The sequence below is a fragment of the Durio zibethinus genome, chromosome 24 (genome assembly GCF_047325235.1).
Source record: "Durio zibethinus cultivar Kanyao isolate XHJ-2024 chromosome 24, ASM4732523v1, whole genome shotgun sequence".
Classification (NCBI taxonomy): domain Eukaryota; kingdom Viridiplantae; phylum Streptophyta; class Magnoliopsida; order Malvales; family Malvaceae; genus Durio; species Durio zibethinus.
This window is the reverse complement of record NC_143185.1, coordinates 7,996,556-8,013,770: the sequence shown is the minus strand read 5'-3', so window position 1 is coordinate 8,013,770 and position 17,215 is coordinate 7,996,556.

The following is a 17,215-nucleotide window of genomic DNA, read 5'->3' as shown; positions in this document are numbered from 1 at the left end:
AAAAATAAGAGGATCATGTAATCAGCCTCAGAAAGTTATTTGAAAAGGTTACGGAGGTTCCAACTTAAATTGAATCCAGCTAAGTGTACATTCGAAGCCAGAACAAGAAGGATGCTAGGATTTATAGTCAGTGAAAGAGGGATAGAAGTAGATCTAGATAAAATCTGGGCTATTCAAAATCTATCTTCACCAAGTACACAAAAAGAGGTTCGCAGCTTCTTGGGTAGATTAAATTATATCTCCTGGTTCATTTTTCAAATGTGACCCCATTTTCAAACTCCTTTGAAAGAATAATCTCGGGAGTGGAATGAACAATGTCAAGAAGCTTTTGATAAAATCAAGTGGTACTTACTAAACCCTCCAATATTAGCACCCTCTATCCTAAGAAAACCACTAATTCTATACCTAATGATATATGAGGGTTTGATGGGATGTGTGCTGGGCCAATAAGATGAATCTAGTAAGAAAGAGAAAGCTATTTATTATTTAAGCAAGAAATTCACAAAGTATGAGTCCAAGTATTCATCATTAGAGAAAATGTATTATGCTTTAGCTTGGATGGCTAAAAGGCTCAAGCAGTATATGCTGTACCATACCACTTTGCTCATAGCTAAATTAGATCCCATCAAATATGTCTTTGAGAAACCTTCACTATCAGAAAAAATTGCAAGATAGCAAGTGTTGTTTTTTGAATATGACGTAATATATTTAAGTCAAAAAGCAATCAAAAGAAGTATCATTGCTGAATTCTTAGCAGACAGGGCTACTGTATGAACCCATGAAGTTTGATTTCCCAAATGAGGAATTGATGGTCATTCTAGAATCAGAAGAAGATGATGATGATGAAGAAGCATGACAGATATATTTTGATAGGGCCGCTAATGCCATGAGGCATGGAATCAGAGCAGTTTTGATATCTCTAATGGAGCACTACTATCCTATTACAACAATATTAAATTTCAACTGCACCAATAATGTCACTGAATATGAAGCTTATGTCATGGGGCTACATACGGCTTTAGGTAGGAAGATTGAAATATTAAAGGTGTTTAGAGACTCAGCTCTAGTCATTTATTAGTTCAAAGATGAGTGGGAGACAAGGGATTTAAAACTCATCCCTTATCATAAATAAATTTTAGAGCTATGCAAATAGTTTAAAATAATTCATTTTGAGCACTATCCTTAGGAAGAAAATCAGATTGCGAAGCCTTGGCTACCTTGGCCGTCATGGTACAGATAGTGATACCGCTAAAATCTAGCCAATCAAATTGGATATCAAAGTTATGCCAATACATTATGCCAACTTGGGAGAAGAGGAAGATGGTCACCCTTGGTATTAGGATATCATGCAATATTTAAAAAATCAATAATACCCAAATTAAGCAACAGAAAATGATAAAAAAATCTTACGAAGATTGGCCATAGGATTTTTTTTGGATAGGGAAACTTTGTACAAAAGAGGCAAGGACTAAGTGTTACTTCGTTGTGTAAATATATCTGAAGCCAATAGAATTGTTAAAAATATGCATAATGGTGTATGTGGGGCACATGAAAATGGGCATATGATGGCGAGATAGGTCGTGCGAGCTAGATATTATTGGTTGATGATGGAAAAAGATTGCATCAATTATGCTCGAAGGTGCTATAAATGCTAAATTTATGCTGATAAGATTCATGCTCCGCCTAATGCTTTACATGTTATAGCACCACCTTGGCCATTTTCTATGTGGAGGATGGATGTCATTGACTCTATCATACCAAAGGCTTCAAATGGGAATAGATTCATTTTTGTGATGAATGACTACTTCACTAAATGGGTTAAGGCTACCTCATTCATGACAGTGACTAGATCAGTGGTCTATAAATTCATCAAAAGAGAAATAATTTACAGATATGGGCTTTTAGAAAGAATTATATCAGATAATGTCAAGAATTTGAATAGCAAGATAATGTAGGAAATATGTACTCAGTTCAAAATCAAACACCATAATTCAGCCCGATATCGCTAAAAAATGAATGAGGTAGTAGAAGTGACGAATAAGAATATCAAAAGAATTCTGGAAAAGATGACTAAAACGTACAAAGATTGACACGAGAAATTACCGTTTGCTCTACATGTGTATCAAACTTCTATATGTACCTTTACTGGGGCTACTCCCTTTTTCTTGGTTTATGGAATGGAAGCTGTGCTACCAGTGGAAGTAAAAATCCCATCTTTAAGGGTCTTAAGAGAAGTGGTATTAGAAGAAGTTGAATGGATTCGAGAACATTATGAGCAATTGAACTTTATCGAGGAAAGAAAGTTAGCAGCCCTATGTCATGGCTAGTTATATCAAAGGAGAATGATGAGAGCTTATGACAAAAAGGTCAAACCTCGATAATTTCAAGAGGAAGAATTGGTGTTGAAAAGGAGTCTTCCAAGTCATCATGATGATAGAGAAAAATGGACTCCAAATTGAAAGGGGCCTTATGTTGTAAAAAGAGCTTTTTTTTAGGGAGCCTTGATTTTGTCAAAAATGGATAGAGATAAACTTCCTGGTCCTGTCAACTCTGACGTAGTAAAGAAGTATTTTGCTTGATTTTCCAAAAAAAAAAAAAAAGGTCAAATTGAAAACCCGAAAAGAGCAGTTTGAACCATAAAAAAAAATAGAGAAAAAGGTTAAATTGAAAACGTGGAAGGGTAGTTTGGACCCAAAGGAAAAGATTCGAAGGTGGCTTCAATTGGCACTACTAGGGAAGGCATATCATAGGCAGTAAATTTTGAAGAGCTTTGAAATGTTCGGGCATCAAGTTTTAATTGAGTTTTTGAAGGAGATCAGAGATTTATTGTCATGATTATCTAATCATTTGTTTTGGGGGCACTATTACCCCTAAATGGCTGCTCCTGTACATTATTCTTCCTTCACACCGGTATTTGTAATTGATTATCCATAGAAATAAAAGCCATCTTATCATTCTCTAAATCCTGTACATTATTCTTCTCCTTTACCATGAATGGAAGAAATGCATAATTTGCATCTTCATACTTTAGAATTGGGATAATGATTAATAATTGAACAAAATCATAAGAAGTGTATTATTTTGAAGGGTTGAAAAAGATAAAGGCAAAGGCTGACCCAAAAAAAAAAAGACTTACATGGCTCTCTTTGGATGAGCAGACATGTGGACGCAAAAGTTTTTCTACCAAAATGCATCTAGGTTGATGGCTTCTTTACATACTTTCAGGTTGATAAAAGATGGTTTCTTTGTCAAAGATGCACCTCCAAATTGATGAAAAATAGCTTTTCATGTCAAATGTGAAAGGGAATTTCTTCGTTAAAGTGTACAGTGAAAGTGAACATGTAGGATAATAGCTGAAGGTTTCTCTTCTAAAACAAGAATACAAAAGCCTTAGTATCACAATCAATGATTCATTTGCATCCTAGATAAGGCATACATTTGCATTATCCACTCCCTTAATCTTGGCTCAGTACAGATCATTTCTTATGATTCGTGGTTTTATCTCAATCATTTATTCTCGACCTTGACTCAGTCTTGGTCACTTTATTTCGACTCATGATTTCATCTTGGTCACATGATTCATGGTTTCATCCCGATCATTTATTTTTGACCTCGACTCGGTCTGGTCACTTTATTTTAACTCGTGTTTTCATCTCGATCATAGGATTTGTGGTTTCATCTTGGTCATTCATTTTTTACCTCGACTCAATCCTGGTGGCTTTGTTTTGACTCTTGGTTTTTTCCTGATCACATGATTTATGGTTTATCCTGATCATTTATTTTCGACCTCGACTTGGTCTTAGTCGCTTTATTTTGACTTGTGATTTCGTCCCGATCACATGATTCATGGTTTCTTCCCAATCATTCATTTTTGACCTCGATTCGATCCCGATCGCTTTATTTCAACTCGTGGTTTAATCCTGGTTACATGATTCGTGGTTTCATTTCGATCATTTATTCTCGACCTTGGTTCAGTCTAGGTAATTTTTTGAATTCAAGTCCATAGTAGGTGTCTAGGTCTTTGCAACATCCTTGTCTAACAAAGATGTGCAAAGAGGGGCAACTGTGGACACCCATTTCAATTTGAGCCCAATCGGGCCCATTCTAGCTTAAGCCCAGTTAAAAACCCTTTTTGATTTGGGCCCATTCTTATCCAATCTCAGTGGGATACATCTCGGTTTGAGCCTTGCTGGGAGTTGAGCCCAACTAGGCCTATTTTCGTTTAGGCCCATTGAAACCCGTTAAGGTCCAATTAGATTTTTTCTTATTATATTATTAGTATTATTTATTATCAATATTTTCTTCTTTGATTTTTTTTTCTGTTATATTATATTATACCATATTATATTTATTATTATTATTATTATTATATATTTTCATTTTCATTTTTTTTCTTTTTCTTTTCTCTTCTTCTTTTCATTTTTGTTCTGATTCCCATATGATAAAATCAGAGTCGAAAACCATGATAGTCAAACTTTTATTGCCCAAATCGTATAAGCAGGAGGGTGCTAAAATTTTAGACCTAAAATCTGATATGAACATAATGCAATCCCAAGAATCAAGCCTGGGATTGATTTTATTTATTTCTTGAATTGATCCTAGGCTGCTTATAAATTAGACTAATTATGACACAAAGGGACGCACAGATACAAGAAAAAGCACAAGGGAAATTGTTAGGGAAGCTCTGGTAAAATTTTGACAGTAAGGGTTCCTGGGATTCGAGGATAGGGATTTAAGTTCGATTTGTAGTTTTGGGCATGATTTTGGGATTCTAAAAAAGGATTTGAGGTTGTAAGAGGTTCAGGAAGGGCTTAGAATCATCTGAGAATTTTTTTGAATTTTTTATTTTTTTTTCAAATTTTTTTTGTGTTTTTTTGGATTTTTGAAGAACATTGAACTTTTCAGTTAAATTTTTCGACGAAGGTTGAATTTTTCGACGAGATTTCGACAAAGTTTTTAGAACCGGTGGCTTTTTAAAAAATTGATAGATTCTCTAGTTTTCAGTTAAATTTTTTGGCGAAGTTTTCAAAAACCAATGGGATTTCTAGTTTTCGGTTGAACTTTCCAGTGGATATTTTAGAGAGAGGTCAGAGATTTTTTGGGTAAAGAGAGAAAAGCTCTAGGGTTCTAAGAAAAAATGCTAAAATGTGCTTTTTATACTGCTCCATAATGACACCGTTTCGTCAAGCCAGGATTCGCGCTTCGACCTAAAGATCTGCGCACTAAACCGCGTCCCAACCCGATCTGACCGTAAGTTTTCCTTTTTACATTTTCTTTTTAGTTTTTGATTTTTTTCTAATTTATTTATTTTACCCATATTTTATTTTTTGATTTTTTGATTTTAAAAAAAAAGAAAAAAATTATTCTATATTTTTCAAAAAAAGAAAAAAAAAAGAAAAGAAGGAAAAAAATTATTCTGTCTTTTCTAAAAAAAATTCTAAAAAAAGGGTGGGGGAATATAAAATTTACTATTTGGTAAATAGAAAATCATAAGCAAGGCTTGGATAATTCGAAATCAAACTGGTGCCATTCCTTTGATGGGCATTTTATGGGTGCTATAACCTTTCCCATGCGCAATCAAGAACCTAACCTCTGTTTTATAGATCAACTTTAATCAGGTGGCCAATCACACCTAACCAAAAAAGATTAGTGGCAACTCCTTTCCATTTTGAGTCTAGCGGTAGGTTCACGGATCTATATGTTATGACAGTTATAAAAAATAAATAAAAGATGAAGAAACAAACAAATGGATCAAATAAAAAAAAAAAGAACCAAAACAAAATAAAAGTAGTGAAATAGATCTTCAAACCAATACTCTACCACACTAAAGGCTATTCATTTGTATTTATGATGAAGTGGCATATTAAAAATAAATAATTTAATTTAATTAAGAATGATTTAAGATAAATCATAAAAATTTGATTACTAATTGATATAATTTTAACTATATAAGGTAAGTAATACATACGCTTTAAGGTAATGTTAGTCTTTCGAAAATGGTTAAATATAAAAATAGCCCATTTGAAAAAAAGTGACATTAATATAAAGATAAATGTATATAAAAGAGAAGTTCTTTGTCCTTAGCTTTTTCCTTAAATGGTTGGATCTCTAGCTCTAGCTGTAAATCATTTAACTAAACATAAATCAATTGATTATGTCACAACTTATAAGTGATTTAGTTACAAATTATGATTCTTCTCAAACAATAAAATGATGGTGATTGTGATTGGAATGAAACAATAAAAAATTTTCATCGATGCCTTTCGTTGCTATTTTAGACGCAAACTTGGCAATGGTAATGATAAAATGATTAGTGACTGTGGCTGGGATTAAATTTTTAAAATAATCTAATGGTAAGAGAATTAAAAAATACAACATATCTTTCAAATTTGAAATAGTAAAAAACAAATCTAATCAATTTTAATTGAAATATGTATTCAAAATTTATGGTCCATATATATTCATGAAAAATGATTAAATTAAGAAAAAGAAAAATTCTTGAATTGACATTTTTTAATTCAAGATTTATACAAAATTTTTCATATTTGATAGGTTTTCATTTTGAATTTAAATAATTTATCAAATAGAATTATTTTATAAACCCATTTTAGAGATAATATATTATTACAATTGAGATTTTTAAATTTAAAAAATATGTTTATATTATTAGGAAATTTATTTTTAATAAAAATATATCTAAATTAGATTTTATTGTTAACAATTTAAAAATTATCCATGTAGATATCCATATAAGTTAATTTTTTGTGGTAAATTCTTATGTGTCAAAAAACGATATATATATATATATAGGCATTTACATATCCCATAATACTTACATCTAAAATTTGAAAGTTTTCGATAACTAAATAATTTTTTAAATATATATTTCTTGATAAATAGCCTAATATATATTAAGGAATTTGGTGGGCCACTAACAAAATAGAATTTAAAACAAACAAGAGCTAATGAGTTACCTTCTTGTTCATTCTTTTGCCATATCGACACATAAGATTGCCTTTTCCCATTTAAGAAAAAATTCTTTTTGTTCAGCAATGCTTTAATAAGTAAAATTAGCAGGCTTTGAAAAACGTAAGGTTATGTCTATCTCATTAATAACCAAAGCAAAATTCAAATCTTCATTCCATTTTCTATAATTAAACCCATGAAGAACTTTAATAGTGGCTTATTATTATTGACAATAAAAGTTAACATTCAAGACAAAAATGCAACATTAGTAAATAGGCAATATCATAAAATATATAGCAACAGTTCATGATGTACTAACAATTATTGAAAGGTCTTAGTGCATCACAACAACTCCTTTTTGGATAAAAAATGTAATATGCGAGTAGGAACTTTCTGCATAAAGCTAATATGAAAATGTCCTAGCTTTCAAAAAACATATCCCTTTCAAGTAGATAGATTTTCTAGTTTGGTACAACTTTAATCATGATGTTTTATCTTTCAAAACAAATTACCCTGTACATTAACCCCCTTTAGGCAGTCAATTGCGTAAGATAATTTAATAACCATCCCGTAACCATACAATGATAAAATATTACATTAATTTCAATAAGTGAGCCACTTTGACAACAAAACATAGATATCAATTAATGAAGATTTTTTCAAATTGAAAAATTTCATTAATTGCCCAAAACTCTCAATTTACATACTCAATCATAATGTATGCAATGGACTATCCCAACTAAGATACTAAACCTAAATGTGTCTAATTTGGTCTTATAAGCAGTGTATATTAAATTTAAACTAGAGTATTGAATTTTTTTTAAAATAAATTTTTAGTTACTAAATCAAGTATGCACTTAAGATTCAACTTGAGAGTACATAAATATCAAGGCCTATTTAGGAAGAATACCTACTATCATTAGACTCCTAACATACCAAAATATTTTATCACAAAATAAAATAGTAAAATCATGTGTATAACATATAGTAATTACTAAGCAATGAATGAATGTCAAACAAATATTTCATGTAGTTTAAAATTTTCAAAAAAAATTAGAAATAAAATTCCAAGTATGCCAAAAGAAACTAGAGCAAAAATGGATGCCAAACGAGCCCACACGTGTCACAAGTGCCATCCACTATTAATGGATTTTGTTCAACATGGGGAATAGTTTTCTTTAACCTCCAGTTGGGTTGACTTACTGCGACTGGAACAATTCTTTACTTATTCTGGTATGTTCGTATTTGTCCATCATTTTTTATGCATTTTTTTGGTATTTTCATCAAATTGAAGTGCCCAAAAATAAAACTATTTTTCTATCAAACCCATGAAAAAAAAAGTATAAAAAAATGACAAAAATAAGATTAATTAGTTAAAATTTTTCAAATTACATAAACATATATTAGACCTCTTTCTGTTTTCTTTGTGTTTGGTCAATCTAAAACAATATAAAATTAAATGCTTTGATTTAACTTTATAACACATGAGAAACATGATTCAAGAACCAATTTCAAATTAAAGACATAAAATGTTTAATGTTTTAATCAAAATAAGAATTTAGACTAAAACTTAAACCTAAAAATTTTCAACCTTAATTTCTATCTCGATATAAGGAATTAGAAAATGATCTTTATATAATTTTAATCATTTTTTAGAGAGGAACTAAAATCCTAAATCAGTTTCAAAAAATAAAGATCAAAATTTAAAATTTAAAATTTTGACAGCAACATAATTTCACCCAAAATATGTTGTTTGTTCAAAAATCAATTACAAATCATGATTTTAGGGTCCTAATATCACATAAAGATAGCTCTGATACCACACATAAAAATTAACCCAAGATCATTGTTTGATAATTAGAACATCGTAAACAAATAAAAAGATTTTTCATACTTATTTGGGTGGTCACGATGAATATATCGAAGTGAAACAATCCTTAAAGTGCCTAGATCTTCCTCTTCACTTCTCTTTTATTTACGACACTCAATGAGCAATAACCGTGACTCATATAAAAGTAAAAAAAAAAAAGTTATCTGAACCTATTTTAATTGAAAACCCTTGAAGCCTCCTCATCAAACACTTACTAGACTAAAGGTCTACAAAACCTCCAAACCAGATTGACCCAGTAAGATGTGCAAATCTTACATTTAAGTGATCACATTAAATTATTTAAACTCCCATGCTTATCTCGTATTAAGAGATATTTGTTAGCACATAAGATAGATGTAAGAGGTCCATTATTATTAGTTTACACAATTTTGAAAAGGTCAAAATTGCAAATTGCCTCATTTTTCTTAGTCTTAGTTAGTATACATTTTATACAATCAACATAAGTGTCTAACTTTTCAAAACCAAGGGAAGGTAAAGTACTATCTTTTATCAAATTTTGCACTTCTTCAATAGAAATGTGGCCCAACCTTTTACACCACAACAAAAAAAACTTTTCTTTAGTTAAAGATTTTTAAGACACTATCTTTTCCACATTATTGCAACTATATTAATTATCATAGGCCAAGCACGATTTATATAAATTGTCAATTAGTTTAAATTCATCAACAACGAATTTTCTTTACTTAAAGATTTTTTAGTCACTATCTTTTCAACATTATTGCAACTATATTAATTATTGTAGGCTAAGCACAGTTTATATAAATTGTCAATTAGTTTAAATTCACCAACAACATTTAAATTTTAAAACAAGTCAATTTTTCTATATCCAATGCCAAAATAATAACCATGTTTGTCCAAAATAAAAACTAAAATCAAATTCCTCCTAAATGAAGGTGTATGATAAACATTTTCCAAAATAAGTTCAAAGCCAGATTCTAAATTTAAGCCTATTATTCCTGCATAATTAATGGCTACTTCAACATTGTTTCAAACTCTATGTTTAGCCTCTTTCTCACTTAGCTTTCATTTGTTTTTGAATCCTAACAAAGGTAATAGCAAAATGAACAGTTGCACCACTATCAACCTATTAGGAATTTGGTGACCACTAACAAATTAAGATTTAAAACAAACGAGAGCTAGTGAGTTACCTTCTTGTTTATTCTTTTTTTTTTAACCAAGCTTGATATTTAGGGTACTCATGTTTCATATGACATTCTTTTTACAGGAAAAACACTTGATATCTTTCTTAATGACAGCTTTAAGAGCTTTTATCTTTTTAATCTGACGACTACCTTGTCCCTTGGTTTCTTGAACTTTCTTTTGAGCATTAGGAACAAATTTCCCAGATTTCTCATAATTTCTTTTGTAATTATGTTTAGAGTATGTAGTAAAAAAAGCACTCTCGCCCTTTTCTTTCTATAGTTTTTCTTCCTCAAAGACAAACTTTTAAATAAGATCATTAACACTTCAAACCTCATTCATAGCATTATAGACAATTTTGATCTGAGTGAACTCCATAAGTAAGGCATTAAGGGCATGATGAATAATGAATTTATCAAGAATGACAATTTCATGAGAAGTCAATTTGGTTTGAATTTGGATCGTTCTTATGATGAAATCTCTAACACTTCTAACACTATCATACCTTATACTTGTAAGCTCATTCATAAGGTTCTTAGCTTTACACTTATTGGATTTTTGGTATTTATTGCCTACAGCATGGTAGAGATCCCTAGCAATTTTTGTGGTATCCAACTCACTCAAAAGGTATTAAAAAATAGACCTATTAATGACATATAGACGTATACAATTTACCTTTTCCCATTTGGGAAAAAATTCCTTTTGTTCAGCAATGCTTTCATCAGTAAAATTAGCAGGCTTGGAAAAATGTAAGGCTATGTCTATCTTATTCATAACCAAAGCAAAATTTAAATCTTCATTTCATTTTTTATAATTAGACCCGTGAAGAACTTTAATAGTGGCTTATTGTTATTGACAATAAAAGTCAACATTCAAGACAAAAATGCAACATTAGTAAATAGGCAATATCATAAAATATATAGCAACAGTTCATGATGTACTAACAATCATTGAAAGTTCTTGGTGCATCACCACAAACTCCTTTTCGGATAAAGAATGTAATATGCGAGTAGGAACTTTCCACATAAAGCTAATATGAAAATGTCCTAGCTTTTAAAAAACATATCCCCTTCGGGCAGATAGATTTTCAAGATTGGTACAATTTCAACCATAATGATTTATATTCCAAAACAAATTACCCTATACATTAACCCCCTTTAGGAAGTCAATTGCATAAGATAATTTAATAACCATCCTGTAACCATAGAATGACAAAATATTACATTAATTTCAATAAGTGAGCCACTTTGACAACCAAACACTGATATCAATTAATGATGATTTTTTCAAATTGAAAATTTTCATTAATTGCCCAAAAACTCTCAGTTTACATACTCAAGCATAATGTATGCAATGGACTATCTAACTAAGATACTAAACCTAAATGTATCTAATTAGGTCTTATAAGTAGTGTACATTAAATTTAAACTAGAGTCTTGATCAATTTTTAATTACTAAATCAATTATGCACTTAAGATTCAACTTGAGAGTACATAAATATCAAGGCCTATTTAGGAAGAATACCTACTATCATTAAACCCCCAACACACCAAAATATTTTATCACAAAATAAAATAATAAAACAATGTATATAACATATAGTAATTACTGAGCAATGCATGAGTGTCAAACAAATATTTCATGTAGTTTAAAAATTTCAAAAAAAATTAGAAATAAAATTCCAAGTATGCTAAAAGAAACTAGAGCAAAAATGGATGCCAGACAAGCCCATACATGCCACACGTGTCGCCCACTATGCAAGAATTTTGTTTAACATGGGGAACGGTTTTCTTTAACCTCTAGTTAGGTTGACTTAATGAGACTGGAATATTTCTTTACCTATTTTGGTTTGTTCGTATTTTTCCACCATTTTTATACATTTTCTTAGTATTTTAATCAAATTGAAGGGCCTAAAAATAAAATTATTTTTTTATCAAACCCATGAAGAAAAAAATCAAAAAATGACAAAAATAAGATCAATTGGTCAAAGTTTTTTGAATTACATAAACACATATTAGACCTCTTTTTGTTTTCTTTGTGTTTGGCCAATCTAAAACAAAATGAAATTAAATGCTTTGATTTAACTTTATAACACATGAGAAACATGATTGAAGAATTAATTTGGAATTAAACATATAAAATATTTGATGTTTTAATCAAAATAAGAATTTAGATTAAAACTTAAACCTAAAAATTTTCAACCTTGATTTCTCTATCGATATAAGGAATTAGAAAATGATCTTTGTATAATTTTAATCCTTTTTTAGAGAGGAACTAAAATCCTAAATCAATGTCAAAAAATAAAGATCAAAATTTAAAATTCTGACAACAACATAATTTCACCCTAAATATGTTGTTTGTTCAAAAATCAATTACAAATCACGATTTTAGGGTCTTAATATCACATAATGATAGCTCTGATACCACACATAAACATTAACCCAAGATCATTGTTTGATAATTAGAACATCATAAACAAATAAAGAGATTTGTCATACTTATTTGGGTGGTCATGATGAATATACCAAAATGAAACAATCCTTAAGGTGGCTAGGTCTTCCTCTTCACTCTTCTCTTATTGGTGACACTCAATGAGCAATAACTGTAACTCGTATAAAAGTAAAAAAAAAAAAAAAACAGTTATCTGAACCTATTTTAATTGAAAACCCTTAAAACCTCCTCATCAAACACTTGCTAGACTAAAGGTCTATAAAACCTCCAAACCAGATTGACTTAGTAAGATGGGTAAATCTTACATTTAAGTGATCACATTAAATTATTTAAACTCTCTTGCTTATCTCGTATTAAGAGTAAACTCATCAACCAATTTTATTAAATTATTAAAACCAACTATTAATAGTAGCCCACTTATGAACAATTCTCACTCTATATCCTAATAAGATATCAATGGGAAATTTATAAAGCAAAGATGAAGACTATATAAAGAGAAATGGTGGTGGAAAGATTGTTTTCTAAACAAAAATTTAGATGTTGAAGCGGTTTTAATAAGAACGATTCTCTGTGTTGGAGTGGTTCCACTAAAATAGTAAACTAAGGTCATATTTGATACATATGATTGTTGATAGAATATGATGATAATCATCCTATATCAAATTTGATTTCTATCTAAAGACAAAGATAAGGTTTACAATAAGGATTAATATCTTCTTGGTATAGGATTATTCAATCATCTCAAAGTAGAGAGGATAATTTTTAATTTATAAGATTAAACTTACAAGTTCAATTATACCCTTAAAAATTACATTAATAATTTAAATTGTATAAACTTTGAATAAGGATAATTTTGACAAATAAATAAATTATCCTGTCCTAGTTTTTACATATGGAAAACACAAAATAAGATGACATTATTTAATCTAATTCTATTTATAATATCATTGTACCCTATCAAGTCGTATTCTTATGCACCAAACATGGCATAAGATTATTATATTGATATTATTTGTTATTTAATAATTGATTTTGGAATCAAGTACTAAGCTTTTGTGATTCACTTATTGTGAGAGGTTTCCGTGACAACCTTTTAAAAGGCTATTTGGCATGATTGCATATATATGACATCATACATGCTAATAAAGGATTAAGATAGAGCGGTATGTTTGAATTCACCCATAAGTTACTATGTGAATTGAATTCCTTAGTTCTTTTTATTGGTGACCTAGATTGGTGGATTATATTACAGAATGGTGGTGTAACACAATGATTTTATGTTGTTTTATAGTAATTATTGTTCATTTCTTCAAACATCAGTAAATAAGATTGAAGAACAAGTGCATTGTCCTAAAACCAAATGAACTTGAGTAACAACCATCAGCTCTAGGGATTTTCAAAGAACTTGGATATCATTTTGTTTATTGTGAACCAAATGATGGAAAGAAACAATAAAGTAGTATCGAAATTAGGAGCAACCATAAGTTTGCAATAGATAAGTTGGTTGATTTTGTTTGTGTACACTCGGGAATACCATTTTTTATTTGTGTTAATGAGCCTTACCCAAATTTTTAATTTGGCTGACTTTAGGACTTATATTAGGTTCTAGAAGTCTAGAATGCCTATTGAGTATATAGGGTGAAGAAATCTAAATATTCAATACTGAAATTATTTTATACCTTGATCTTAGCATATAATACTGGAAGTAGTTTACTCAAATCGTGTAAGTTATACTGAGACATTGATATTTCAATTGGCTATATATTATGCCTCTTTCATATTTTTTCATCTTAAAAATTGAACGAGAAATTTTATTTTTGGATGAGATGCTATAATTTGCAAGTGTGAATTAAAATGGAATTTGTGTTAATGGATAAATTATTACTTTAAGTATTATATATTGTTGGAAAGTGTTAGCTTTATAGGTTAGATGGTGATCCAAGAGGGAGGGTGAATTGAATTTCTCCAAATTCTTCCCAAACAAATGATTTCAATATAGTTGAATGGAAATTAAAATAATAAGCACCTTTGATGAAAATATAATGCAAACAATAACAATTAATGAATCTAAAATCAAATATAAATAACAATAAATTGTAAGGAAATAGGGATAGAGAAATCAAACACAATGATTTATAGAGGTTCGGTCCTTCTTCACAAGGCACCTACGTCCTCTCTTCTTGGTTGTCCACACCAAAGCTTCAATCCATTATTCTTGAATTAAAAATACAACCTATCTTTTTCTTTCTCAGGCTTAAGATAGAAACCACTACCCTTTGTAGTATTTTTCCTAATCTCACTACAAAGCTCTCAAGAGATACCTCACCTCTTGTTCTCTTCCACCTTTGTTTATCAAAGGTAATTTTGCAAACAATAGAACAACCTTTCTAAGGCTAAGTGTTTGCTAAGTTTAAGTACAAGAAAATGATGAATGAACAAAAAATAAAAATTGGATACAATAAATACAAAGATATGGACTTTGAAGCTCTAAAAACTCTTGATTCTTTGAGAGAATGAAAATGTAGCTTATTGGCTCTTACTCTCTTGATTCATCAATCTTCTTGGTGTGTTGGAGTATCCAATTTATAGAGAAATTGAAGAGGTAACAGTTGGAAGTGTTTGGGAGAAGAAAATAGCCGTTGGAAGCACCAAAAAGTAGCTATTGGAGTGTTTTCGCCCAAAACCGATCGATCTCTTCCATAAGGGGATCGATCCTGTCAGTGGCTGGGTGGTTACTCTTATTTTGCACTCTACTCACTAATTTGATCATATCTTGAGTTATATAAATCCAAATCACAAATCGTTTGAAGATTTAGAAACTAGACTTAAAGTTATTTCTATCCATATAAAGTTCATCACTTAATTCTCTGTGTACGAATTATAGTGAATTTACAAAATTACACCTTGTGCAGTTTTTCTGACAACTGCAGAGTGTCTAGTAAAAATTCAAAATTTTTTCTTAGAAAATTTGGATTTTGGTTTTGTTTGATCCATTAGAAAGAGACTTAAAGAGCTTTCCAACCATATAAAATTCAAATATTAAGACTTTGTGAATTAATACAAAAAAATAAAACAAGTTCAACGTTGGAAAACTTTGTTCTTGTAAAATAGCTTTCTTAAGTTAATCTATTTCTCAAAACCAATATTATCAAAATTGTATTAAGTCCAAAATGAATAAGTTCACTTTAAAAACAACAATTGGACTTTCATTTAAGCTCAAATAAATAATCTTTAAAGATAGATTTGGTTTGAGAAATATGACACCAAGAAAGGTTTGTTTAAACTTTGAAAATCGTATTATTTATTTAGTACCAAAATATAAAACTTAAGAACATGTACTAAATAAATCTTTTTTCAAAATCTTGATCAAGTTTATTTAGCTTTAATGTTTTGTCATTTCAAAATAAGGATCAATTCAAGGCTAACAATCTCCCCCTTTTTTATATGACAAAACTTAAAGATAAATTTACTTGATGAAAAACTTTCTTTGAAACATTTAAGATTTTGAAAGACATTTTGGAAAACTCCCCTTAAGCAATGCGTGGTAAAACTCCCCATTAATTTATGCATCCTAATCCAATGGCAAAACTCTCCCTCAATTTATGCATCCTAATCCAATGGCAAAACTCTCCCTCAATTTATGCATCCTAATCCAACACAACTTAACAAACATATGCTAGTCAAATATATGAAATAAACAAAATCAAAGATATGCATGTCAAGCACAAGCAAATTTGTCTATATGATATTTCTCCCCCTTTTTTGTCATAGCAAAAAGGCATGAGCATATTAATGAGCAAATAAACACAAAGAGGCATCATTAACAAATATATTCATAAAACATTTCTCCTCCCTTTTGTTTAGGCTCTATATACCAAATGTTTAAATTTCTATATCAATTGCAATAAGAAGAAATATCTTTAAATTCTTTCCCCTTTTTCAAAAGAAAGAGAGATCAATTCAAGGCATGGGACAGAATGCTTGATACTAATAATATCAAGAGTATTTTGAATGCATGTAATCCAGTGTAATATGCACAATAAAGTTCACATACATGTATTCAAGCACAAAAGCATAAGTGTATCCAAATTTGGCATTTTAGCACAAGTCATCAAATTTACTACATGAAATTTATGGGCAAAGGATAATGAATGATATGCAATCTACTCATAAATCATGTTATCATAAGATCTGCTTAGAACCTAAAACATCAATAGCAATTAAGCATAAATTCAAGCACATGCATACAAGCTCATATCAATTGTTATGGATACCAATTGTTAAAGATATGTCATCAAGAAGTATACCAATTGTTATTACAAAACAAATCAAGCAAAATTGTATTATAAGATTTCTCCTCATTTTCAAAATAAGGATTAATTAATTTAAGGCACACATAATTTTGCATGAAAGGTACAAGCTATATCAAGGATAGGCACATAAATAATCATCTATGAAAGCAAAAAAAAAAAAAAAATCTTTAGCAATTTTGATACCAATTGTTAGCAATTTTATTCAACAACCTTCATAGAACAAACATCGTTTAAGAATATGAAAGATTTATTCAATACATGCATAAATGATAATAGTAATCTTTCATAAGCTATCCTATCCAAACAAGAACCAAAAGCTCATATGTATATAATAAATCATAAGTACTAATGAGCAATGAGGTTCAATTATCATCATGTCATAACAAAGATTATACAAGCATGATTCTCCAAACATGATGAGCACATATGCTATAGCAAAGAAATAATGAAAACA